Here is an 18,859-nt window from a genome sequence, read left to right as displayed (position 1 = left end):
AACCACATTTTTGCTCTGATAATAATGCTTTTTTATATTCCAGAATCAAAGCTAATAAGGTTGAAACATCAGGGTAGAAGGTAGGGTTTTAAGAATAAGGTTCAGAATAGGAGAGCAGACTAGAAAAGAAAAATGTGGGACTGCTGGTCCTGCCTCCTGACTGGGCCCACAGACATGGGCTTCCTAAGGCCTCCCAGGACACAGCAATACAGCTTGTATAAAGTTGACCTTGAGATCACCTGCTTCCTCAGCAGGAACCTTCTCTTACTTTCCCTGTCTCAGTGATAATGAAGTCTTAGCTTGATGAAGAACAACCCCTTATATCCCAGATTCCAGTTCCCTTATTCCTATCTACCTCAACCCTACACCTCCTGCCCTCCAACTCTCTTCACAGATTTGACTGCCTCTTCCATTAGGTACACTAAACATTCTGCTCCAAACAAATGTCATCTCATCTTAAACCACTCCTCTGCTCCCTATCTTCCAAACACTCTCTGAAAGATGACTTTCTTTAGATCACACTTTCCCTGGCTTTCTTTTCTAGTAGGTGTCAAGCATTTTCTCATACTTCCAATTTCACAAGTTATGGTAATGAAGTAAGAAAACTCTGCTTCTTATTGTTATTTCCACACACACGTTCTCGTTTCTCTCTCTCTCTCTCTCTCTCTCTCTCTCTCTCTCTCTCTCTCTCTCTCTCTCTCTCTCTCTCTCTCTCTCTTTTCTTCTCTTCTCTTCTCTCTCTTCTCTTCTCTTCTCTTCTCTTCTCTTCTCTTCTCTTCTCTTCTCTTCTCTTCTCTTCTCTTCTCTTCTCTTCTCTTCTCTTTCTCTCTCTCTCTCTCTCTCTCTCTCTCTCTCTCTCTCTCTCTCTCTCTCTCTCTCTCTCTCTCTCTCTCTCTCTCTCTCTCTCTCTCTCTCTCTCTCTCTCCCTCCATCCCTCCCTCCCCATTACTCAGAAAACTCCTCTCTCTGAAGGTTCATTCTATCCAAATTTATCATCCAATACAGGTCCTGGTGATCATTGTCTTCTGAACCCCAGAACTTTTTTTCCTTAATGAATTTAGTGTTTAACTGATAGTCATTCTCCTCTATTGCCAATTAGTTCCCTCATGTTTACTTAAATAAATGTATACATGCATAGCCAGCCATCCATCCATCTGTCTATCTGTCTTAATATCTACCTATCTAACCATCTACATCCTTCCTTTCTCTTGATGAACCAGCTCAACTCTATGCTATTTTCTACTCTCAAATCTCTTTCTCCTTGGTTTTCTTGCTGATCTTGCTTTGTCAGACCTCAACCATGAATGACTCCTGAAGGAAGAAAGGAAGGAACAAAGGAAGGAAGGAAAGAAAGAAGAAAGAAAGAAAGAAAGAAAGAAAGAAAGAAAGAAAGAAAGAAAGAAAGAAAGAAAGAAAGAAAGAAAGAAAGAAAGAAAGAAAGAAAGAAAGAAAGAAAGAAAGAAAGAAAGAAAGAAAGAAAGAAAGAAAGAAAGAAAGAAAGAAAGAAAGAAAGGAAGGAAGGAAGGAAGGAAGGAAGGAAGGAAGGAAGAAAGAAAGAAAGAAAGAAAGAAAGAAAAAAAGAAAGAAAAGAAAGAAAGAAAGAAAGAAAGAAAGAAAAGAAAGAAAAGAAAGAAAAAAAGAAAGAAAAGAAAGAAAAGAAAGAAAAGAAAGAAAGAAAAGAAAGAAAGAAAGAAAAGAAAGAAAGAAAGAAAAGAAAGAAAGAAAAGAAAGAAAAGAAAGAAAAAGAAAGAAAAAGAAAGAAAAGAAAGCAGAAAAGAAAGAAAGAAATAAATAAAGAAAGAAAGAAAGAAAGAAAGAAAGAAAGAAAGAAAGAAAGAAAGAAAGGTATTAACTGAGACCTTCTTTTTTCCTTCTCATTTCACCCACTTTCCCATTAATCTCCATTATCGCCTTTCATTTCAGTCTCTTAGGAAGAGTTATCCTTTATCCTTTGTCAATATCAACCCTTCTGCAATATACATTGATCTACTCCCATCCTCTCCTGATGATTGCCACTAAAATTATCCATTCCTGTCTAAATTTCTATTTAGAAGTGACTCCTTCCCTGTTGTCTGTAGACATCCTTGTTTCCTCATCCTTAAAAAACTTTATTACAGCCTATTTTTTTCCAGTAGCAATCATCTTATATCTCTTCTCTCCTTCTCAGCTAATTTTTTTCAAGTTCTTCCATTTACTTTCTTCTTAATCTTTTAAACTCTTAGAAATCTAGGTTCTAACCTCATCATCTAATTGAAATATCTCTCTCCAAAGTTACTAATGATCTCTTAACTCCCAAATCAAATGTCCCTTTCTCAGTATTAAACTTTTTGGTGTTTTTAAAATAGCATTTGAAATGGTTGGTTAGCTTCTTCTTCGGGATCTTACCACTATTCTCTCTTGGTTCTCCTAATAACTATGTGACTGTGCTTTCTCACTCTTCTTTGCTAGATTGTTATTCATGATCTGTCCACTAATTGTGGGTATCTGCTTTAAAAAAAAACTTTATTCCCCTCAATTACACATAAATAACACTTTTGTAGGTGTCTCCTAAGTAAGGCTTTGTCCTAGACTCTCAACTTTGTTCCTTCTACATATCTCATCTGGTGATCTCAATAGTTCACATGGGTTCAATTATCATGTCTGTGTTGAGGAGATATACTCAAAGATACAATCCTTAGTTCCCAACCTTCATTTCATTCCAACTTCTCAATCTTGATCACTTCATATATCTAACTAAGTGTCAAATCTTCTCATTTCTACCTCCATATAATCTTTTGTAAATGCCCCCCTTATTCCACTCACAATTAGGTACTTCTCCCTTCTCACTCATATGATAGTAATAGCATCCTGATTGCTCTTCCTACATCTCCACTGCAATCCATTCTCAGTATAGTTATATAAAAATGATTTTCTTGACCATGTAACTTCTCTACTTGATAAACTCCAGTGACTCTCTGCTACCTCTAGAATCAAATATGAATTCTTCTTCTTCTTCTTAGCATTTAAAGCCCTCCACAACTTGGTTTCAACCCACCTTTCCTGTCACACATTATCACACATATACATTAGGGTCCTCCCCAGTTCTGACCTTCTTACTGTTTCTTATACATGATAGTCCATTTTGAATCACCATAATTTTGCTCTGGCTCTCCTGAATGCCTAGAATTCATTCCTTCTTCATCTCCATCTTGTATAATCCCTAGTTTCCTTCAGGGCAGCTAGGTAATGCCGAGTTCAAATTTGATCTAAAACATTTACTAGCTATGTACCTGGACAAATCACTTAATTCTGTTTGCCTCAGTTTCAGCATCCATAAAATGAGGTGGAGAAGGAAATGGCAAGCCAGTTCTGCCAAGAAAACACCAAGTGGGGTTATGAAGAGTCAGACGTGACTGAAATACAACTGAACAACAAATTTCCCTAAGGACTTAGCTCAAAAATTATCTTTAACATGAAGCTTTTCTTTATTTTTACCTTGTCAGTTTCTATGACCTTCTCCTCCCAAATTACTTTTTGTCCATTTTGTTTATACTATTATATACCTGTTTTCTTCTCCAGTTAAATCCCAAGCACCTTGAAATCAGGAACTATTTTATTTATGTCTTTATATGTCCAGTGCCTAGAACAGTACCTAGTACTTTGTAGGCATTCAAAAAAATACTTGTTAGATAGTTCAAATGCAATTTTACTGGTATTTTAAAATTTCATATCATGTACATTTCCCAATGTATCTTCCTTTCTTCTCTCTCCTACAGAGCCAATTTTTATAATAAATATAAAAGAAGTGGGGAGAAAGTTCAGGAAAGTTCAATATATTGAAAGTTGATCATTTTTTGTTCTTTATAATGAAAATTTCTTTTCTTCACTTGGGATGATTGCATTTAATCAAGTGGTAATTGATTATTGAGGTCCTATTGTTCTGTGCACTCTTGGACTAGGTGTTAAGGGGGCCACAAAGAACTATAACAAATGATCTTTGTGGTCATGAAAATTATGATTGTAGTTGAAAGATAAAAAGCACATGAAAAGATTTCTCTAAAGGAAATATAAATTTAAAAAGAAGCAGCAACTATTGTGGATAGAGAGCAGGCTTAGTCCTGCCTATGATTCATCCTGGCTGTGTTAACCCTAAGTGAATCATTTAACCATTCAGTCTCCCAGAAAAGTCTCTGAGACTATTAATTGTAAAGGAAATGCTGCTGATCTGCTATGATAGAAGTTTCCTATACCAATACAATCACTGGGGTTGTCCATAATAAAAAACTAGGTTTAGGTATTCAGTAATGTCAAAGAATAATTCTATCTAAAGCATAAACTTATTCTCATGATAATTTGTATTTTCTGGTATTTCTATAATACTGGGGTAAAAGAATGTACTAAGTTCTCCTGAGCTTTTTTTCTAATGAGCTTCTTTTCAATGGCATGTAAATATGGTTTACAAAGTAACTGATAGCTATTTTCTCATTTGATCCTCACAAGAGTTCTGGGAGTTAAGTACTTTAGATATCATTCACCTGCAGAGAAGGAAAGTGAATTCAGCCTAGTGCAGTGGATAAAGAAAGAGTCAGGAAAACTCATCTTTCTGAGTTCAAATCTAGCTCCAGAAACTTACTAACTGTGTGACTCTGGACAAGTCACTTCACTATGTTTGCCACAATTTCCTCATCTGTAAAAATACCTGGAAAAGGAAATGGGAAATCATTTTATTATCTTTACCATGAAAGCCCTAAACGGGGTCATGAAGAATTGGATATGACTGAAATGACTGAACATTAACAAGGTGCAAAGCTAGATTTGAAATCCAGATCTTAGAAGATAAATGATAGTAAATAATAGTAACAATAAGGAAAAAAAGTTGCTGAAGAGACAGGGAATGATCCTTATTGTATAGACTCATTTGTATTAGACTAATTTAGTACTACTATTTTTTTTCTTCTATCTCAGTGCTATCTTTGAAAATGCTTTCATTCAAAGGATAGAATTTTAAAAGCAAATTCCTAAGGAGTGTCAGGGTTTGGGACCAATTATAAACAATTGCCTTACCTATAAATTTAACAAATCCATTGGTAGAAAGCCAGCTTAACCAACCATACTTAAGGCTCTAAATTAGAAGAAATATTCTGTTCCAAACCAAAATAGTGCCTTAAGCTGTTACTGTTATGTTTTTTCATGATTATCAAACAACAGGGATTTCATTTGCTTCAAACCAATGAGTGTGGGTAGAATTGAAGGCCTGAAATTAATCATCCAGAGAAGTGAATCAATACTATCTGTAAAGAAACAAGATACACCGGGGAACAACAAGGATTCAATTTTGGTAGCAGCAGGGAACCTTTGCCCACGTATATAATTATTATTTAATCAGGTTGGAAGAGAAAGACCTCAAAGTGTCAGCAGCACTTTTTAGTCACTCTAGCCCCTCCCCCTGCTTGGTTTCTTGGACCCTGTGTCTCTTGAGGATGTTCTTTGTTACAGTTCCCTGATTCTACCTCATAGTGTTTTGTGTAAAAAGCATGGTTTGTAGACCCTTTTGCTATTTGGGAGCATTCACTGGGTCCCCATAGAGTATAGAGGCCCTGAATGGAGACAAAAGGACATCTTCTTTTTCTCTTCAGACATTAAAGAATATGAATCCCTTTCAACCTCATTGGTCGATCATTGGTACCTACTACAGTCCTGTCAAAGGGCTGGAAACAAATAGCATCCTTCCCTTAAGTCACTTCTAACAAGTAGAATCGATGCAGAAAGAGACAATTGGGATAACTGGAGTGCATTGGCAAGGTGTTTGGGGCTTTTGTGTTTGTTTTTTTATTTCCTCAGTATTTGGAGTGTAATGTTTTTATTTTCTGTTTATATCTCTTTCATCCCCTGATGTCTTTTTTCTAACCACAGCCTTCCTCTGAAAGGGCTCAAATCATTAGTGAGCTTAACCCATGTAGCTACATGGGTTCCTTCCTCCCTGCCATCTTCCTGGAAATGTAGCTCTGCCGGCATCTGCGCTGCCCACCCCCTCCCCCCAACACCACATCCTCCTTCCTCACAAGTCTGTTCGTTTAAACTTCCCTTTCCCACCGGTGGCTCCTCTTCCACATATGGTTCTCACTAAGTGCGGTGGCACAAGAGTTAACTCAGTTCCTGCATTTAAGTAAAACCATCTTGAAGCTCAAGGAGGCTGTCAGCTGCTGATAAAATGCTAAATGACAACTCATTTTCATTCAGTGGGAAAGGATCATTTAATATTTCATCCCTATCATCTGCTCATTTTCTGCGGCCCACACATGGCATCAAGGCCTCCCCAGGGGATTGCATCAAAGGTGGTGACCTCTAACAAGATGCTGTCTCAGTCCTGTATTACATCCACCTGTAGGGCGGAGGAGTCCTTTCCCTTCTTTGCTAAATGTCCCAATGCTACCCTCTGCTGGGCAAAAGGAACCACTGGTAATTATGGCCTGGGAAAGCTTTCACCCAACAACCATGAAGTTGTTCTCATGCCTTTTATTTTGCATGAAGAAGAAACTTTTGGGAGAAGGAAATTAAAAAAAAAAATCTATTGAAAAGAAAGTGAGAGCAGAGAGAAGGTAGAGATAAATGGGAGCAATTGCAAGGCCGGCTTGACCTCATCTGGATAGTGTTCCTGTGTTCTTCCATTGGCTGGCTCTGCTTTTCCTTACATGGTCAAGATATTCCTCAGAAATGGGGAGATGCTACTAATGAAATTTATCTCCCTAGAAATGTTTTGTGATAGCATGCTTCATCCATTTTGTACCAAAAAGAGGAAAAGTTTCCAAGTGAAAAGGCGTAGAATAATATTTAAAGACAGGAAAGACAAAATGGAGGCTGTCACAGGAGAATGACCTTCCATATTTGTAAATTCAAAATTCCAGTTTCCGATAGTTACTAGGTTTTGTTTTTGTTTTTGTTTTTGTTTTTTCTCCAACATAGCCTCTTTTTATCAATAATCTCTTTTTTCCTGAGCCCAGCAGAGGGCAGAACTGCTCAGTGAGGATATTGGAAAGGGGAGTCATCTGAAGTTGGGTGGACATGGAAAACCTCTAGATTCAGAGGATTTGGCCTTGAATCACTGCTCTGCTTACTATCTGTGATCCTAGACAAGTTCTTGATTTTGGGTTTCAGTAAAATGGTGTGTTTGCACTAGTCTAAGGTTCCTTCCAATTATAAATCCTATGATTCCTATATGTACTTTATTCCATGGAAAACTATGTGGAGGTGAAGAACCGATGTCTGAAATAAACGGTCCTTTATCTCAAAGTTTTTGACCTGAATTTTTCAGGAAATGGTCACTGAGTTAACAAATTGTTCTTCTGGAACTCAGCTATGCATCCCATGTAGCTGAGACTGTCAAATATAAAATGAGGATAATAGCATCTATTTTACCTATCTCACAGGGTCATTGTAAGAATCAAATGGGCTAGCATAGGTAAAGTACTTTGTACTTTAAAAGCTATGTATATACAAGATGTCCCCAAAAATCTTAGTATAAAAGCTTTAATCTGAACTTAAAGTCTTATGTATATACAAGATGTCTCAAAAGTCTTAGTATAGCTTTCATTAAAGTTTTAAACTGTACTAAGACTTTTGGACATGCTGTAAATGTCAGATATGATTTGCAACAGGATTGTGACTACTGGCACATAGTCTTCCACAGGACTTCTAGAATGTATTCACCATGAATGCTCATGGCTTTCTGTCATACATGACCATAGACTTCCTCATCAGAGCCTATCCAGCCTAGTAATCCCTTTACTCAGTGAAAACAAATAAGGATCAATAATTAAAGAGCTTCATTTCCCTCTTTATATAGTAGGAATACAACTCCATGCATCATTATTTTACCTGGAAAAAAGAAAATGCTGTATCATTCATCACTTTCCTTCATGTAACTTCACATATATCATTAGGTAACAGTGGAACTCAGCCACGTCAATTATTTTATAAACTAATGGAGAAGTAGTTACAGTACAGTACAAATTAAAGAACCCTAAGTGAACCCTCCAATTTCCATGGAGATATCTGGGTCTCAACCACTGCCTTTACTCTAATTCTTGTAGAAAATCCAGTTCCATGACCCAATTTACTAACCCAGCACCATACACCTATATGGGAATATGAAATAGATATTAGAGACATACCATTGAAATATCATTTTCAAAAAACAATAAAATCTCAAGTATCCCTTGACATTACATCCTGAAAAAAACTGTCTTCATTGATGGGATGCATCTACTTTACTTGGCTTTGGCCAAAAAGCAAGATTTAATACAATAAGAGCATACCTACGTGGACTTTGATCACGTCCCTTAATTTCACTGGGTCTTAATTTCTCAGGCATAGAATAAAAGAGTTGATCTAAATCTTTAAGCCTATGGATCTATGAGTATAAAATTCAAAGCAGACAAGCTACAGAATGGCCAGGACAACAGAAAGGGTCTGATCTCTGTTTGAATTCAGAAGACTCTGTATAGTTGGAAGGAATTTTGGGAGTTACTGATTCAACTCCTGATCCAAATAGAAAGCTCCTCTGCAACATCTTCCAAATAAGTGGTCATCCAGTCTTTTACCTGTGTCAGGAACAGATAACAATAGTCATCAATAAATATCCTGTTTTAGTGGGACTTTTTTTGTAGTAATATGAATCAACTTCTGGTCTTATATTTTGTATATTCCTATATATACACTTATGCACATATTATGCATAAATATACACATATGTATTATATGCATAGCTGTATATACATATATATTGACATGTATCTACAAATGTGAAGGCATGTGTAGACTTATGTTATCTTTTCTGGCTAGACTGAAATCTCTTTAAGGAGTACTACTGTCCTTTGTTTTTGTATATTCCTGTGCTTAGCACAATGTCTGGAAAACAGTGGGTGTTTAATAATTGCTTGTTGATCTACTGATTGATTGATTGATTGATACAAGGTTCGAGAATCACAGACTTTCATAGAAACTCGAATATTGTTGTACATCAGCTGAATTTCAAATCAATGTTCCAAATTATTTGCACCATAAAAAATTTTTTTTGGCATGTTTCCTTTGTGTTAAGGAAAGACAATCATGTGCATGATCTTGCCACCTGCATGGCTAAATAGAAGCGGAATTGTGTATCACTCCTCTCTGGTGAAATCAAATGCCTCAATTCACATTTTATGGAAGAAGTACATCTTGCAATCCTGAGTCATCCTCTTCAATATCATTTTACTTCTGGGAATGAGGCATTGTGTTTCATAAAGAATACTCAACTGTCACCATCACTCAGCAGAGTAACCCAGCCCCGTACTTCCCTGGGGGTCCAGGAGCCTTGTGTTTGAAATTGTTTGAGCAAAACTCTAGCCTATAGTCTCTCATCAGAAATGCAAGACCTGGTCATGAGATTTCTCATTACTAAATGATCCAAGAAGACGTGTTGTTTTCCTAATGAAAATTGTCAGCTGAGCCATAGCTCTTTAACTCTAGAATGAAAGGCTCCAGGAGGCAGGGTTTCTATAACCAAGGTGATAGCCCAAGCATGACTTTGCCTTGCACCCTAATGAACTTTTCTGGGGTAACAGTGCTTACATTGGACCCCAATGCCTAAGAGCCAGGTTTGTTACATTTTACCCCATTGACAGGGTTCTCCATTATACTTATTGAATGGACACTTTGAAAGTGTCTTAACTCTCTGCCTCATCTCTTGTCTACTTAAGCCCCCATCAATTGTGTTCCTTTAATGTTCTATGCATCTCAGTTCCATTTAATAAATGACAGCCAGATAAACTTTCAAGAAGGAATGTTTATTTAAAAGTGTAACAAGAACAAATGTACAAACATCCCACCATATGAAGGTATAACCCTTCCTCTGTACACAGGTTCAGTCTCTAAAGAGAAGAAGGGATTAATATTTATAGCTTAACTCATTTCCTACATAGAATTAATCCTACCAAGTTCCAAGTCCAAAGTTTCCTTGGACTCACTTCTCAGAATTCTGGCTTCTCAGGTCCTGCCTGCTGGGTTGACAACAATATACAGCCTGGAATTCTACCTCCAAGGTTGTCTCAAGCTCCCAAGTCTAAGTACTCTAGGCACCCATCTGTGCCTCAAACTGAAAATGTCAAAAGATACAGATCAAAATCCCATGCCTGATTCTCAGGGCCTTGAGTCCTAAAAAAGAAAGAAGGAAGCGAAGTAGCAACTTCCCCACCTCAATTCAATTCATGATATCCATGCTGTAGGCAAACTTCATTCCCCAATGGAAAGAGACAAACAGACAGACAGACAGAGGCAGAGACAGAACAGAAAAAAGATAGAGAAAGACAGAGCGTGAGAGAGACAGTGACAAAGAGAGAGTGAGAGAGACAGAGACAGAGACAGAGAGAGAGAGACAGAGACAGAGAGAGAGACAGAGGCAAAGTGACAGAGAGACAGACAGGCAGAAATTGTCTTCATCTGGCAATTTTAAAGACAGAGCCCATTCTTGTTATGTAGTCAGTAAACTGATCCCAGACACTGATAATATAGTAGGTCAATGCAGGATAATTTCTCTCAGAAGTAAGCCTTGCTGTCTCTCACATGAATACCTCTATTTTGGGCGAACTGAGCATGTATCATAGAATATATGAGTCCTAGGGTAAGTGGTAAAATTAGATTTCATATTTTTTAAAAAAACCTACTTCCTTAAGTTTTTCTAAATACTTTTCAGTCTTCTATACATCCTCCCAAATGCTCTAATTAAGGAACCTTGGAGGTTATGTGGCCAACCTTCCCATCTTATACAGGAAGAAATTGGGGTCCTCCAGGGAAACACTTATATCATTTGCTCAAAGTCACACAGATAGTGAGCTTCCAAGAGGAGATTGAAGCCTAAATCCTCCATTTCCAGATTCAGCATATTCTTCACCAAACCACTTTTCTTGTGCATTTTTTCTCATAGGGATTCTCTACTCATACCTCATCTATTCATCCCCAAGTTCTTCATTCCCTCTCTCTTCTGTATTTTTGAGCTCCTCAATAGGCATCACTGACACCAACTGCCTGACGTCATTTGCTATCTCTCCTCTAAGGGGAAACAGGTAAATAAGGCATCTAGCCTATCCATTTAGCCCTTGGCTTTTATTCCTTGTTGTCTGTTTGTTTGTCTTTGTGTTCATTTGTTTACATGTTAAATCAAATCAATCAAAATTAAGGTCCATTATTTTGCATTTAAAGTTTTTCACAATCTGGCTCCTTTCTCCATTTTAGTCTTTTAGTGCATTTCTTCCTTCCACACACTCTGATCTAGTCTTACTGGTTTAATTGCTGTTCCTTTCACAAGCCACACCTATCATCATTTCTTTGCCTAGAATGTTCTTCATGACTAACCTCAGATTCAACTCAAGTACCAACTCCTGAAGGTGGCTTTTTTCCATTTCCTCAGCTATTATTTTCTTTCCCTCTAAGACCAACTTCTGTCTATCATGTGTTTATTTATGCATGCTTATTTGTGTTTGTGTGGCTCCCTCCACTAGAAGATAAGTTTCTTGAGAACAGAAATTGTTTTTCTTTTTTCTTGGCATCCCCAATGTTTGACACAAAATCCCTAACGAATGTCAATTGATTGATAAATCTGATGGAAAAGAACACTTGAAATCATTTTCAATGAGATAAAATTCAAAGGCTATTAGGGTTTGGAAGTCTAATCTATCCTAGTGAGGCCCATTCCTGCCTTGCTCTGGCTCTTCCTAGCTATGTGTGTAACTAGTCACATCACCTTTCTGAGCTCATTTCCTCATCTGTAAAATGGGGCTAATAATATTTATATTACCTATTAGCATAAATTTGTTGTTGGGGGCAGGAGTTTATAAAACTTAATGTTTCATAAATGTGAACTATTATTATGATTAAGTAATTATAAGTCATTTGTTTAATAATTTCCTGATAATTTGTATTGGGGTTTTCATAGGTAAGAAAACAAAAGTATAAGAAGTTATATACAATTTGCTAAAAAAATGTACATGTCAAAGATTTTAATATCAAAATAAATCCCAAGAACATTGTATTCCTATAGTTTTTATTTTCTGTGGGTAATTTGAGCAGCTGAAGATGGAGCTCATCTTAAACTAAGGCTAAACACTGATCCCTGAGGAGAACCATTGGAAACCTCCTTCCAAGATGGCACCAAACAATTAGCAATTTTTCTTCTGGTTCAGACATTGTCACTTCTGAATTTATCTTACCACATTATTCAATTATTGCTCCATCTTCTGAAGTGTTCTTACCATGAAATGTCCCTCTGCCTTGCAGGCCCCCCTTCTCCTATTGGTAAATTCTTCCTGGAGCTTCTATTTGGAAGAGAGATCCAGACCAGTCAAGCTTCTTTCCCATCATCCTCTCACTGGACATGATGACTCTTGTATAGGTATATCCCTTCTTCTCACTTTTCAACTCTGCTGTGAATATTATCTTCTCCCATTATAATATAAATTTCTGGAAGGTAGGAATTTTTTTTTTCTTTTCTTCGTGTACTTATATTCCTAGTGTACATAGTAAACACTTAGTACTTGCTTGTTGCTTGTCTTTACTCAATCAACATATTCCCATATTTTCCATAATAATATCATGAGAGATTTCATCAAATGTTTTATTTAAATCTTGATAAGGTATATTTTCAACATCCCTCTGCTCCAGCAGTTTCATGCTCAACACTAATAGATCTGTGATCTCATAGGAACTCCCCCAACAAAGCAAATCATACTCTCTTCACATACATACACACACACACACACACACACACACACACACACACACACACATACACATCCATGCTTGCCCATCTTCTGCAATTCTTGATCATATGCTTCAAAAAGTTCACCACAAGAAATTGATCCAATATGCTGAAGATCTTCCTTTTCAATCAATTGGCATTTCTTGATCTTCTAAAGTGATCAGTCTACCTACTATCATTCTTATTCATTTCATTGATGACATTCTTTACTCCTGTTCTTCTTCAGAGTACCTCATAGATTATATGTTGCAGTCTAATCTTTCCTACCATTTGGGGTCAATAGTATGACACTAACAATTGTTTATATTGAAAAGCTAGGACTTTACTTTTATGGGAAGTAAAAGTGCTTTACAATTTCTGAAGGCAATCCAGCCAGTTCTCTTCTTTCTTAAAGACTCTGATCCTAGCTCATTGCCCATCTGAATTATCTATTTCAGATGTATAGATGATAGATAGATAGATATACATATGTGTGTGAATACACACACACACACACACACACTCTTGGACAAGCTCTATTTGGTGTCCATTCAAATACATCTTGAGATCTGGGCAATAAGCATTCTCCATACATTTGGCCTTTCATGTGTGGATTAACAAACTAAATCCTGTCTTAATCCTTAGAATTCTCTTTCGAGGAGGCTCTCAGATGCCTTGAGGCTTAGAGCAATCAACACAAGATTGTCTACAAAAGAAGAGGAGGATCTAAGGGACTTCACCATCCATAAGGAATCCTTCTGGGACCAAAATTCTTCACAGAATCTCCTCCATCATAGAGATAGTTTCATTAATCAAAAAACTGATTTTGCCTGCTATGTGCCAGGCACTGTTAGAAATATAAATACAAAGAAAGAAAGAAAGAAAGAAATCCTTACTTGCAAGAAATTTTTATTCGGACAAGATTAATAACAATGAAGATAAAAAACAAGTATAAAGAAAATAAATATACAGTAGTTTAAAAATTATTTTGAGAAAAGCAATAGCATTTAAGAAGATCAGAAAATGTTTGATGTACAATATGCTACTTGATCTGTGTTTTGAAGAAAAAGAAAAGCTTCTAAGTAGAGGTAAAGAAAGCAATGCCTTCAAATGCAAGGTCACTGAGATAAGAGATGGAGTATAATATCTGAGGAACAAAGGTTAACAGAATGCATGGATTTAGAGTGAGGAGTCAGGTGGTAATATTCAATGAACAAAGCTGGAAAGATATATTGAACCAAAATAATGAAGAAATTTAAAAGTTAAAAAAAAGGAGGGGAATGCACTGAAGTAGGAAGAGACTTGAAGGCTGTTGCAATAATCTAGGTGAGAAGTGCTAAGTACAAAAACAAAGATGAGTACCAAAAAATCATCACATGGGAGAAAAGTTGTGGCAGATGAAGCAGCAAGATTTGAAAACTCTACATGTGGGATGGGAGAGTAATGATTTAAGGATAGCAATCAACTAGCACAACTGGGAAAATGGGAGTACTAATAGTTCTTTTGACAAAAATGAGGATGTTTGGAAAGAGATAATTTTTAGGGAAAGATAAGTTTGTTTTGGACACAATTAATTTGAAATGTCTCTGATACATTCAATTTGAAATGTTCATTAGATAATTGGTAAAGTAAGATAGAAGCTCAGTAGAGAGATTGGGGCTGGCAACATAGATTTGAGAGTTATAGGCATACAAATGCTAATTAAGTCAAAGAGCAAAGAGCTTAGAACAGTTTTGGAGAACAGCCACTGTTAAATAAGGGATATTATCTGGAAGATGAGCCAGCAAAGGGGATCATTAATAAATAGTTAGTAAAAGGAGAACCAAAAAGAATAGTGTTATGAAAATCCAGAAAGGAGATTGTTAGGTTCTTACTAAGTGTTAATGAGATAATGAGACAACAGTTCTCTACAGGAAGAAGAATCTGTCCGAGAGATTTGAGTTGACACAGCAGATCTCCTCCCAGAGAGCGATCGGCAGCTTCTGGAGACAACAGCACGCTACAGGAGATAATATCCTGGAGGAGAGTATGATCAACAGTATCAAATGTAGATCCATTGTTGAATTTCACTAGTGAAAACCTCCTTGTTCCCTACTATTAAATACCCTTACTGAGGGTATATAGATGACTCTCATAAAGATTTTTTATAGATTATAGAGTACCCATATAGATCAATAGTTACTGATATTCTCTCAACTTTAGTATTAATAAGATTTAAGATTTTCCCACACATTTGGTATCTTTCCATCCCTTAGGTGCCTTGTATATTGCTTCTCCAATGCCTCATAATTGTACATTTCTAAATGTATGATTTAATCTCTCATTAAAATTTAATCTTATTCCCACTCTCTGTTCTCTTAGTGTCATTTCTAGCTCCTTGAAAAGCATCTCAAGGAGCGTAATAGTAGGATCCAGGTGTGGTGATTTCACTATTCTTAGTGGAGAAAACAATTTCTTAAAATGTTTTTTTTTTCTTCAAATCTTTTCCATTTATTTTCTGTTTATTATTAAGATGAAATGACTTACCCAGAATCTCATAGCCAGTATGTAGATAAGTCACGAATCTAAGTAGTCTTTCTGACTCAAAGGATAACCATTTAACCACTCTACCATACTACTCTTCTATACATTCATATGAGATACCAAGTCACAGTATATCTTTGGAAAGATCGAACTGTATGATTCAAAACCTCTTTGTATTGTTCACAGATTTGTGAATGAATATGACATAATGTTGTGCTATACATCTGTTCATTCAATTTATAATGATTGAAAATCTATTGATTGCCTGGTATTATTTCAGGTGAATTTTATATGCACAAGGACATAAACTGTTCATATTATTTCACTGAATATACTGACCTCTGGTGGACCATGATAAAGCATAAGATCTTTTAGGTCTTCAAGTCAATTGATTAATATATTGATTGATATTTTCAAATATAATGTTTATGACAGATTTTAAAAATTATCAGCTATTTTTTTAACATTAAAAACATATTAAGTATACTTCATCCCAAACTAAAAAATTCAACATTAATATGAGGGCTTAGAATGGAGCAACACAGAACATAAGAGATATTACTCTGATAATCTCTTGTACTCCAGATCATATGTGGTCTCAACAAGGCAGGTACTCCCTCCAGTGATATAAATCATATGACCACCCTCCTTCAATGTTGGCTCAAGCTGAACAGTATGTCTTCTTCATAGCAAACTTGGGTCTAGCCAAAGTGATGGGGCCTTCCTCAAATTCTGTTACATATATCAGAAGGGTAAAACATAGCCTGTAGAAAATCCATAACATGCTTGAGTGTTGCTGGAATCAGATTAAAATGTAGTTCCTATTTGATTTTAAAGTGTTGCTGTATCAACAAAATTAAATATACAAATTTGCAATTTTCTAAGTCAATATGCTGCTCACAGGGACCATTATTATGGTTTAGTGGCCCCCATTTATATTTGAATCTGACACTACTGATAGCTATCATTTCTGATACGAATGAATAGCAAGGGAGCTATTGATAAACTATCCCTAGCTCCTGTTATTTAACCAGACTTTTTGGGAGGAGAGAAGAAACATACATTTTTCTTTTCCATTATTTCTCCTATGTTAATTCTTTATTTGTAGAATTTTGCAAGCTGTCCACACCTACCATGTTCCTTACCATTACCTTAGGGATAGTCTTCTTCTCTAGTTCTTCAGAAATTCTAGTATTCCATGTGTACTATACAGAGAATGTAAACTCCTTGAGGTCAGACACTTTGTTTCTCCATAAGCTTAGCAGGTACCTGGTATAACAGGCTTTTAATAACTGTTGGCTAAATTGAAATTAGTTTCATACCACATAATTTTAAAAGTACTCTTGGTTTTCTTTTGTTTGTGTATGTTTTGTGTGTGAAGAAGATGCTTAATGACATTTAAATAACTAGGCAAGTTCCCAAACTCAGTCCTTTCTTTTAGGTGTTCAAGAGTGTTAGCAACCATTTTTAGGGAGTATAGGGAGAGGTATCATGCTTTTCTCCAGTTTGAATCTTCCTCCTGCTTTTAAAATGATTGCTCTATACCTGTCATATAATGAATAATGAATTTCTTTAAGAATTGACTGCAATATAAACAATTTTCAGATGAAGAAATTAAAACCATTTCTCAGTCATATGAAAAAATGTTCTAAATCACTATTGAACAGAGAAATGCAAATTTAGACAATTCTGAGGTACTACTACACACCTTTCAGATTGACTGAGGTGACAAGAAAAAATAATGACATGTGTTTGGAGAGGGTGTGGGAAAACTGGGACATTGATACATTGTTGGTGGAATTGTAAACTGATCCAACCCTTCTAGGAAGCAATATGGAACTATGCCCAAAGGGCTATAAAACTGCATACCCTCTTATCCAGCAGTGTCTCTACTGGGCTGTATCCCAAAGAGATCATAAAAAAGGGAAAATGACCCACATGTGCAAAAAATGTTTGTAGCTGATCTTTTTGTAGTGGAAACTGAGCAGATGCCCATCAGTTGGAAAGTGGTTAAATAAGTTATGGTATATGCATGTTATGGAATATTATTGTGCTATAAGAAATGATAAGCAGAATGATTTCAGAGAGATCTGAAGTGGCTTACATGAACTGATGCTAAGTGAAGTGAGTACAACCAGGAGGATATTGTACACAGCAACAACAAGATTATATACAATGATCAATTCTGATGGAACTCTTTTCAACAGCGAGGTGATTTAGGCTAGTTTCAATGGTCATCTGATAAAGAGAGCCATCTGCACCCAGAGAGAGAACTGTGGGGACTGAATGTGGATCACAATATAGTATTTTCACCTTTTTGGTTGTAGTTTGCTTGCATTTTGTTTTCTTTCTCATTTTTTTTCCTTTTTGATCTAATTTTTCTTGTACAGCCTGATAATTGTGGAAGTACTATAGAAGAATTGCATATGTTTATATTGGATTACTTGCCATGCAGGGGAGAGAGTGGGGAGAAGAGAAGGAGAAAAAAAATTTTGAACACAAGGTTTTACTAGGGTGCATGCTGAAAATTATATATATATATGTTTTGAAAATAAAAAGCTTTAAGGGGAAAAAAAAATTACTCCAATTAAGTCAAATAAGACTTCTAGGTACTTGTTTTTTAAAAAGATAAACAATATTTTGCTATTCTATCAGGGATAAATTTTAAAAAGAAATGAAAGGTCTCATTCTAGGCCATCTACCATAGGAATTAGAACCCAAAAATAACATTGCTGTTTGCACCATTGAAAGTAATTAGGCATGCACTCAAAATAGGCGCTCCTCAATCTCTCCAAGCAGAACTTCATTAATCCTGAGGAAAGCTTCTACATTCTCTTGTCTTGTCCAAGATAGATGATGTGATAAATTCTTGTTAAATTATCTAGTAAGTATGAACAAAGAGTTACTATCTATGCAGTTCTATTTAGCTATAAGTAATTCCATGTCACTATCGGTGACTGCCCTATGGTAAACCATATAGCCAATGGATCTGAATGGGGATGTCAGGCAAGAGGGTCTCCACTATTGCATTTTCTAGTAACTTAACTGTTCTTTCAGCAAGGTCCAAGCCTATGATGAAAGTTCTTTTTAACCTGACAAGGATTTATATAAGGTACCTGTACTACAGGTAAGCCTCTGTGATAGGCTTTGAAGAAACAAAGATAGATGGGACACAGATACTACTCTCAAGGACTTTATAATCTACGGGGGGCTCAGCACTAAAAGCCATAGCACCTGCTCTCCCTTCTCAAAAATATTGGAAAGATCTCTGCAGCTTTTAAATCAAATATACTATACTAGACTTCCCTATGTGCCAGGACATATAGCAGTAGAACTTCAAGCCATATCACATTAATTAACAGTGACCCATTTTCTTCATCTCGTACAATCCTCATCTTCCTTCAATATGCAACTAGAGTGCTATGTTCTAATGAAGCCTTCCCTGATTCTCTTATGTATACACTTGAGAATGGTTGATCCCTACAGTTGACTATAAGCTCCTTTAGGGCAAGTATAATGTCACTTTCTATTTCTATTTCTACTAATTACTATTGTGTTTGATACATGGTTGGCATATAATTAATGCTT

The sequence above is a fragment of the Sminthopsis crassicaudata genome, chromosome 1, assembly GCF_048593235.1.
Source record: "Sminthopsis crassicaudata isolate SCR6 chromosome 1, ASM4859323v1, whole genome shotgun sequence".
Taxonomy (NCBI): domain Eukaryota; kingdom Metazoa; phylum Chordata; class Mammalia; order Dasyuromorphia; family Dasyuridae; genus Sminthopsis; species Sminthopsis crassicaudata.
Note: the sequence above shows the minus strand (reverse complement) of the source record.